Consider the following 8,616-nt stretch of genomic DNA (forward strand, 5'->3'; position numbering starts at 1 on the left):
ATGTTAGATTGGAGAAGAAGTCAGTGCTAAAGTCATAAAACTAGCACATGGAAGAAAAGGTATCAAGAAATATCTTCACAAATTATTCAAAAGCATGGAAACATGTGCACATTAAAAAAAAATAGAAACTTTTTTCCCCCTTAATAAATAGCTCATGAGTTACATAATGAATGACTTTATTTGATGGTGAATTTGTGCCTTTTGGGTCAGAATTTCTTTTTTGACAATTTACAAAAGAATTATCTGTTTCTTGTATAAATATTTTTCAATCTTTCCACCTTCCAAAATAAAGATTTTTAAAACTGCTGTTCTTATGCCAAAACTTCACATCTTCCCATAAAGCATTATGGAAATTATGGACTTTCCGCCCACATAAATGTTCTCCTCTAACATTTGTAAGGATCTTTGTTCCCACAAAACTCATACTTGGGGAAAGTCTTTCCATGTTAGCACTGACCAGAGGAAAACATGTGTATTTTTAAAATTATTTTCTTGTAACATAAATTTTATAAGGCCACTTTTTCTGTTTTATTTTTTTGGTCTGCTTGTTTATGTGTGAAAGAATTTGTTACTTGTGATTTTTATTAGTAATAATTACTATCTTCTATTTAGTGCTTTCTATGTGTCAAGTGTAGATCTAAGTGATTTACATGTGGCGGTCACTTAAATCTCACAATTCTCTTCTAAATTAATCTGCTGTTACTACTATTTTATCGATTAAAAAACACAGAAAGGTGAAAAAAAAACTTTCTTGCCCAGGGATACATGCTACTATTTCACCAAACAGAGATTTGGACCAAGACAATCTGGTTTTAGAGGCTATCTTTTTCAGTGTTTGCTATCTAGCCTTCCATTTACTTTATTTACTTGTGTCAACCAAGGTCCTCATATAAAGAGGTATGTTATTCTATCGCTGTCATAATTTATCTTATATCTTTATTTCAGGTCTTTGGAGATTTCTTTAATATTTTTTCTTTAAAATGTAGGTTCTTGTAAGATATTGTCGGCGTGACTGTATATTATGTATATATGTGTTATGGTTTGAATACTCAGAGATAACATTCTATGTAAAGTTTAAATTTTTTTAAGGTTTTTGCTCTTTCCATTTTATGAAATTATATAAGCACCCAACATCATTAAATGTTATTTTAAAAACAGAATTTTAAAAGATTACCTAGATTTCCATCATGTGAATGATTTGCATAATCCTTAATTCATTGTTATTCATTTACATTCCTTCCAACATTTCATTGTGATTAAAGACAAACAAAAATCAACAAAAAAATGTTCAGTAAAAGTTTATATTAAATCACTGTTCACATTCCACTCAGATTCTCTCAGATATCATTTACCATTTTTGTATGTCCATTTGAGCTCTCAAAACTTATTTTTTTTGCTCTAATAGCCTATTGCTTTAAAACCATTTAAAGGACTTCCTTTGGACTACAGGATCCATTTGCCTACAGACAGAAAGGAGAATGAACCTGAGAGGTTATGCCTTAGTGCAGTACAATATGCAAGAGTATAAAAACCCTCTTTTCCTGCTTCAAGGTGAGACAATATTTATTTATACTCCTGACCTTAATCTAGAACAACCTTGTAGGGCCAGTTTAAAGCTGGTATGTGGCTTGGAATTCTTTCTTTTCTTGACTTCTTTCCCTTCCCTGTCTTATGAATCTACCTCCTTACTGTATTATCTGTGGAGAAGTTTTTCAGTAAATCACTTGTAAATGAATTCTCAGACTTAGGGTTGGCTTCCAGAAAAGCACCTAAGACTTGAGAGACTGAACATACAGACCAGACAGTGGCAAGACCACATAGAAAAATAGAGCTCTGTAGCAAACAGTCCAGGAAGCCAAATGATAATCTTTGCAGCAAACTGTTCAAAATGGTCAGGACTTGGACAATAACTGCCTGCTTTATCATTTTTGCCAATGCTTCCAATTTAAGACTAATCAGAGAAGGTCAACATGCTCCCCTATCCACCACTTAGGGATGTCCTGCTTTCAGTTAGCCAGGGTTTAACATCTTTATGCCAATAGCCTCCAATTAGAGCACACATGAACCACTTTTTTTCTTTCTACTGTAAACTTTCCCACTTCCCTGACTGCTTTAGACTCTGCCAGAAACAAGTAATGTTGGGTAACTCCCTTACTGTAGCAAACACTGAATAAATGGTATCTGAATAAATGGCACTAAATTCTTATTTGGGTGCTTTTCATTCTTTATTTCTTCTTTATTTCTACAGACTAAAAGTCTTTATATGTAAATCTTTGAGGATAACCCTAATGATATTCTTAATATATCTTCTTAGATTTAGAATGATTGTGTCAAAAATGTGAACATTTTTATGGCTTTAACATTTGTACTAATTTTCATTCTTTCCAGGTTATGAGAGTGCCAATATTACAGATCTCTCTGTAATGATTTACTACAATAGTAAATAAATTAGCTAAAAATCCACTGTATGTATTTTGTATTTTTAGGTTATTTATAGCATCAGTGAAAAAATTCCTCTATATTTCTTTTTTCTTGGTCATTTCCATGGGATTCTGAGAGGGGCAGGTAGAAACTAACACTTGCATATTATTATCTTATCTGGAATTCCAAAGGCTTCTTGTTAATACTAAACTTAATTTGTGTTAGTTTTGCAGTAATTCACTGAAATTGAAATTTTAGTTTAAATCAGATACTTTTCCCTCTGTTCCTCAGTGATAATAACTAAATTATTCATTGCAGTTCTCTTTTGATTTGTTAATAACCTTGGAAATTTCAAAATACTACTTTGTCTTTATATACGTTTGTTGTTTTTTGTAAATATTTACTGAATGCCTTCTACTTGGAAGAATTGGTTCCAAGAAATTAGGAATAAGACAGATATGTGTCTTACAAACATTATAATAGTTGATGAAGAAAAAACAGGAAAATAAAATGCAGTATGAGAAATGGTCTGGTTAGGGAAGTATAATTTGCTCTGTAGAGCACCTGGGAAAAGGTTTCAAAAATCAAGAAATGTATCATTTTCTGGTATTTGTCTAAAATTGAGAGAAGAATTAGAATTAAGTCAGGTGGAAATATAGGTAGGCCAGGAAGACTCATGAAGGGTGTTTTAAGAAAATTAAAAGTTTTAAGTCAAGGGAACATGGAGCTTTGGAGAGGAGGAAAAGTTCTCTATTGTTGGAGATATTGGCAGAAGCCAGTTAATGGAGACAATTTCAGGGCATATTAATGAGTTGAAAAATTTTGGATAGGGAAAATATTATTAATTCTATTTTAGAAATATTACTTAGCCTGTTGCATGGAGACAGAATCAGAGGAGGGAGAATTTGAGAAAAGGAACTTAAGAAGTAGTTGCGATTTTCCATGTGCAAAACTAGGAAAGAGTGATTAGAACCAAATTGTATCTGGAAATAGAAAGCACTGGATATGGGGAATATGGGAGAGGCAGGAGACATGGTTTTTGATAAGGTTTATATTTTTTAAAGCTGAAAATTGATATCATTCTCCAACACAGAGAATAGAGTGGGAAGAACAAGTTTGAAAGTCTCAAATGAAACCTTCAATTTTGGGCAGATTTAGTCTGATATACCAGTGGCAGAGCCAAGAAGAGATATTCAAGAGATATCTGGTATATGCCATGTCCCAAATTCCAATATATTCTTGTTTGGAGATTCAAATTTGGGACATATCAACAACATGCAGATGACATTTGAAACAATGAATGTGAGTAAAATAGCTTAGGGAGTTTAGCCAGATTGAGAAAAAGAAAAGGAGGTAAGACAAAAAATACAGGTTGATATAGTTTTTAAAAGAGAAGTAAACAATAAAAGATAAAAGTATATATATATAGTGGAGAATAGAAAGAAAATGAGTATTGTGTCAATGAAACCAAATGAAGACTCCAAGTAAAAGAAATAATGAATGGTGACATGTGATAAAATAAACCCGTGGATTACCAGCAAGGATTTATTACCATGGAGGGAGTTATTCAGGGAAGTGAAAGGTGCATGGCTATAATGAAGTAAATTGAGGAGTTGACAAAATAAGTATATGCAAATTTTTTTAGAAATATGACTTTTTAGGGGAGGAGAGCTATATAATCTGAAGCACTGGTAGAGGGATGAATCTTAAATAGGAGGAAGGGCACCATTTCCATTAGAAACTCATAAGTTGGTGCTATCAACTGGGAGGTCCATTGTACAGAATTAAAAATTGAAGTCACCAGCTTAGAGGAATTAGAAGCAGGAGAAGGGTAAATATTTGAAAAAGACTGTGAGAAGAATGAGAAAGAGAGTGTTGTACATTTTGTTGTTGCAAACATTTAGATTTTAAATTGGTTCTACTCAGTACTCATATTTGTAAATATGCTGTGGTTTGAATTCATTTTTATATAATAAAAGATCATGGAACATTGTGTTGAGGAAAATAGAAACCAAAGTAAAGATGACTAAATAGTATGACTCTAAAGTCTCAGTCTCAGTATGTAATTTGATAATTGTTTACAATCATAAAAGCACATCATAGTTTTACAAAGCATTTTCACAGCTTTTCAATTTGTTTTCTAGAAAAGTTTTGCTGTTCCTACAAGAAAAATATTACTGTTCTTATTGTATAGGTAAGAGAGCTGAGGCTTAGAATGTGTACATGTTTGTCTCCCAATGTCATTTGTCAAAGATAGGACTTTAATAAATGTCTTTTCTTTCAATTTATCATTCTTTCTTTTCCTGTAGTAAATTTGTGCCTGTGTGGCTTTATTTTATTGGAAATTGAGGCAGGAAAAAGCTCAAGAATCAGAGAGAAGGCATTAGAATTTATACCTGTAATCTATATAGGGAGTTTGTCTTGGAGGTAAGACTATTCTAATTCTAATCTTGCTATTCTTTATTTTGAAGAATTCATAAGGTCACTAAGCCTTCCTAGACCTCTATTTTCTTAGCTATGAATTATAAGCATTGGTTTTATCATTCTGAAGATATCCTCCAGCTCTGCAATTCTCTGCTATTCTTATTGCCTTGACCAATGAAGGGTTCCTTTAGTTTATTAACTATCTAGAACATAATGACATGAGAAATTCTTAAAATAACTACAAATGTTTAACATAATGGCATAAAAAGTTCTTGACATAACTACAAATGTTTAAATGAAAAAAGTCCTTCTTTGCATTCCTTTTTATTATTTTAGAGGGTGACTAATATACATTGTTATTCTCAAAATAAAAATGAATGGTTTACTTTCTCCCACATTCTTGATTTGGTTGCATAGGTTTTCTATGGAAATAGCAGACACTGTGTCTGGAAACAAATATGGTGAAAGAATGGGTCATCTCTACCTGGTTCATTCTTGGATAGTTGTCGACACCTTCTTACCACAAACACCAACACCATTCTTTATTTCCATTTTTTTTTCTCCCTTTTTCATTCATAGCAGGGAAGAACGTCTTATGTGTGTCCTGGGTCCTTGAGTGGAAGTGTAGAGTTGGGATGGGAATTGGGCAAAGTGTAGGTTCAGAGATGGACATCACCCCTGCTCAAAGATGGATTTACCACAAACCTAGTAAATCTTAACCTTCAGTGATGTCCATTAATATGAGCTCCTTCAGGTTTTTTGGAAAGTCCCTAGCGAGGTGTTTATAGGCTATTTTTTATTACAAGCTGTTTTTCATTAAAAAGTGCCTGCCACATTGCTAGCATGAGTGCCCACAAAAACTGATTCATCCCTATTTATGTTGATCAGTCGAATGGATGCGTGTTGACTGAGTTCAATTTGTAGTCCAAACTGGGTGGTGATGGAGCCCTGTTTTATCTGACTTTGTAGTTCACTGAAGGTGATGGTGAACAGTAGTTATTTTGGTAAAGGCTTACCATCTCTTAATTTCATATTACTCTTTTCTCCTTGATTAAAGCTTTCTTTAACCAGTCCAGGATAGTTTTTGTCATGGATTTTCTCTAGGGTCAACAAAACTAATAAGAACTCTTCATATCTGAAACTCACTTACTTAACCTAAATCATCATACTTATTATTTATCTCCCAACTTTGGTTTTTGGTTCCATAATTATCCTCGTACCCATAAAGCAGTGGATTGCATTTCCAGTAGTGTGAAAAAGAGAAGATTCTCATAGAACAACGGAAGAATATTTAACATATTAACTTACTAAATATTTGATGATCCTCAAAATATTGAGAGGGCATCTTCTACTAGTATTGAACCACACAGGATATTTTCCTTTGAATAAACTGTGTATCTGTCTCAGAAATATTAATCATTAAAATCATATGGCAAATCTGAATTACTTTGATATATAAAAAGCCTCAGTAGTGGAAATGTATTAATTTAATTTGGGACTGGGTAGAATTTGTTTTGATCCCCTTATTCAAGTTTAAAGTTTTCATTTAGAGACAAAAAAAAAAAGAAACTGTTAGCAAATCATCTCTTCATTTTGCCTGTTCTTTAGGACAAATATACTCATGCATTCTTGGAGATATTTAGCACTTGGGAGATTTCATTTTATTCAATGTGTGCAGGTATGTTTTTGATAAATGCTAATATCCCAGATGCTTGAAGCAGCAAGATATTTATTCTACACAGCTTATTTCCTATTGGTTAATTTCATAACTGGGACAGGGTATTAGATGCACATTTAGAGAGATAAAGAACAAAGAGAGGATCAGCAATAGAAAATAGACAAAGAGATCAATATGTTGTAGGCAATATTATGTTTTTTTAACTACTAAAATATATTTGTATCAAAATAAATACACAGTTGAATATATAATTTCTTTGTAAGTTTAACTGCCATATATTATACTGTACAGTTTAAATAGAATTAAAACTGTGGATTTCTTTTCTATATCCAACTATGCTAAGTAAGATTTTTATACATGACTTTAATAAAGTGCACATGACTTTAATAAAGTCAGAAATTTATTGATGAAAACATTTGTTCCTTTAGGTAAGCCAAAATTAAAACCAAATCAAATCAAACTAGTTATCTGCGATTCCCTCTACATTATTATTATTATGTTAGGTAAAAGAAAATTTTCTTCATGGGGATTATCTCTCAGTTTAAATCAAATATGTAAACCTTAGTAGTTAATCTGTTTCCTAAAAACTTGGGGTGTACTGATGCAATATATGTACATTATGCTTCTGCAGTGGTGATAATTCAGCCATACAATAGCCTATTTGTGGGAGAATGGCAATGTATAAAGGACAAGATATGAATAAAGACTGTTTTAGTCATTCTACAGCCTCTGTGTACCTCTTGGTTAAAAAGATTGGCTTACAGTGTTTATGATTTACTTAAAGTTGTAAAAAAAACAAACTAGACATCACTAAAGGCAAACTCTTTGGGTTTATTGTACGGAGCAAGGGTCATAGCCAACAAAAATCTGACACTGATATGTAGAGAAAAAAAAGAAAAGAAAGAAAAATAGTAGGTAATTACTCAGCGCATAAGATATAAAATGAGGTAAATATTAGAAGACATAAGATCTACCACTATTTCCAGGCTGTCCACATGAACAAAGGGATTAACTTAAATAACTGGAAGTTTAACATAAATATAGATGGAGGACACAGATGTAGATATAGATATATAGATACAGATACAGAAACAGATACAGATGTAGATATAGATAATGCTAGTTGGGAGGAAAGTTTTAGGCAATTGAGAGGGTGAAATTGGTAGAATTGGCTCTTAAGTTAAAAATAATTTAGAAGGAGAGAAAGCATTGTGCAAAAGTAGGCACAGCAAGCCCATTTTAATGTATCAGCATGTTCTTTAAAAAATAATTTAAAGTATAATGTAGTTATGATTTAATATATGAAGCAATTGTAGTAGGTTCTGCCATATCCTCTTTTCTGGCTGGCACACTCATCTCCCATCTCTGAAAGCTTTCTTTTAAAGCTTATACCTGTGATTATCTCTAAAAGCACTACTCTTAGTTAATAGGAGTCTTCTTGCCTAGATAATTCTGAGATGTTAAACTCCCTATCCCAGGAAACCCAGTGAATTACTAATTATATTAGTTTGTTAAAACTGTCAGAATGCAATATAGCAGAAATGGAATGGCTTTTAAAAAGGGAATTTATAACATTATAATTTACAGTTCTAAGGCTGGGAAAATGTTCAAATTAAGGCACCAACAAGAGGTTACCTCTCAAGAAAGGCTGATGCCAACTGGAACACTGTTGTCAGTTAGGCAGGCACAACACTGGTATCTTCTGGTTCCTTCCTCCTCAGATCTATTGCTTTCAGCTTCTGTTTCCTATGGGGGTTTCTCACTTGGCTTCTGTAAGCATTCACTTAGCTCCCCTGGGACACAGCTGTAGGCTCTGACTTGGTTAGCATATCATGGGAAGTCACATGGCAACATCTGCTGGGCTCTGCCCATACCCAGGCATCAGCTCTCTCTGTTGGCACTCCAAGCATCTCCAAGCATCTATGTCTCTGTAAACTCTGAAGCAACTCTTTGCCAAGCATGTGTATCTGAGGTTTCTCCAAAATATTTCCCCTTTTAAAGTACTCTAATTCTGCTGGTTTAAATCTTGTTTGCCCCAGAAGCCATGTCCTTTAATTCTCATTCAATATGGCTGGGTGGGACCTTTCTGATTG

At 33.1% G+C, this 8,616-nt stretch overlaps 1 long non-coding RNA gene across 2 annotated transcripts in view; it reads right to left on the reverse strand.

Annotated features, from left to right (window-relative positions):
• Positions 1 to 8,599, reverse strand: part of LOC143647952 (uncharacterized) — a 182,212-nt gene extending 173,613 nt beyond the window's left edge. For both annotated transcript variants that reach the window (XR_013158273.1, XR_013158274.1), the window contains exon 1: positions 8,159 to 8,599. This is a non-coding gene — a long non-coding RNA (uncharacterized LOC143647952). The remainder of the gene's footprint in view (positions 1 to 8,158) is intronic.
• Positions 8,600 to 8,616: the final 17 nt, after the last annotated feature.

The sequence above is a fragment of the Tamandua tetradactyla genome, chromosome 10 (genome assembly GCF_023851605.1).
Source record: "Tamandua tetradactyla isolate mTamTet1 chromosome 10, mTamTet1.pri, whole genome shotgun sequence".
NCBI classification, from domain to species: Eukaryota; Metazoa; Chordata; class Mammalia; order Pilosa; family Myrmecophagidae; genus Tamandua; species Tamandua tetradactyla.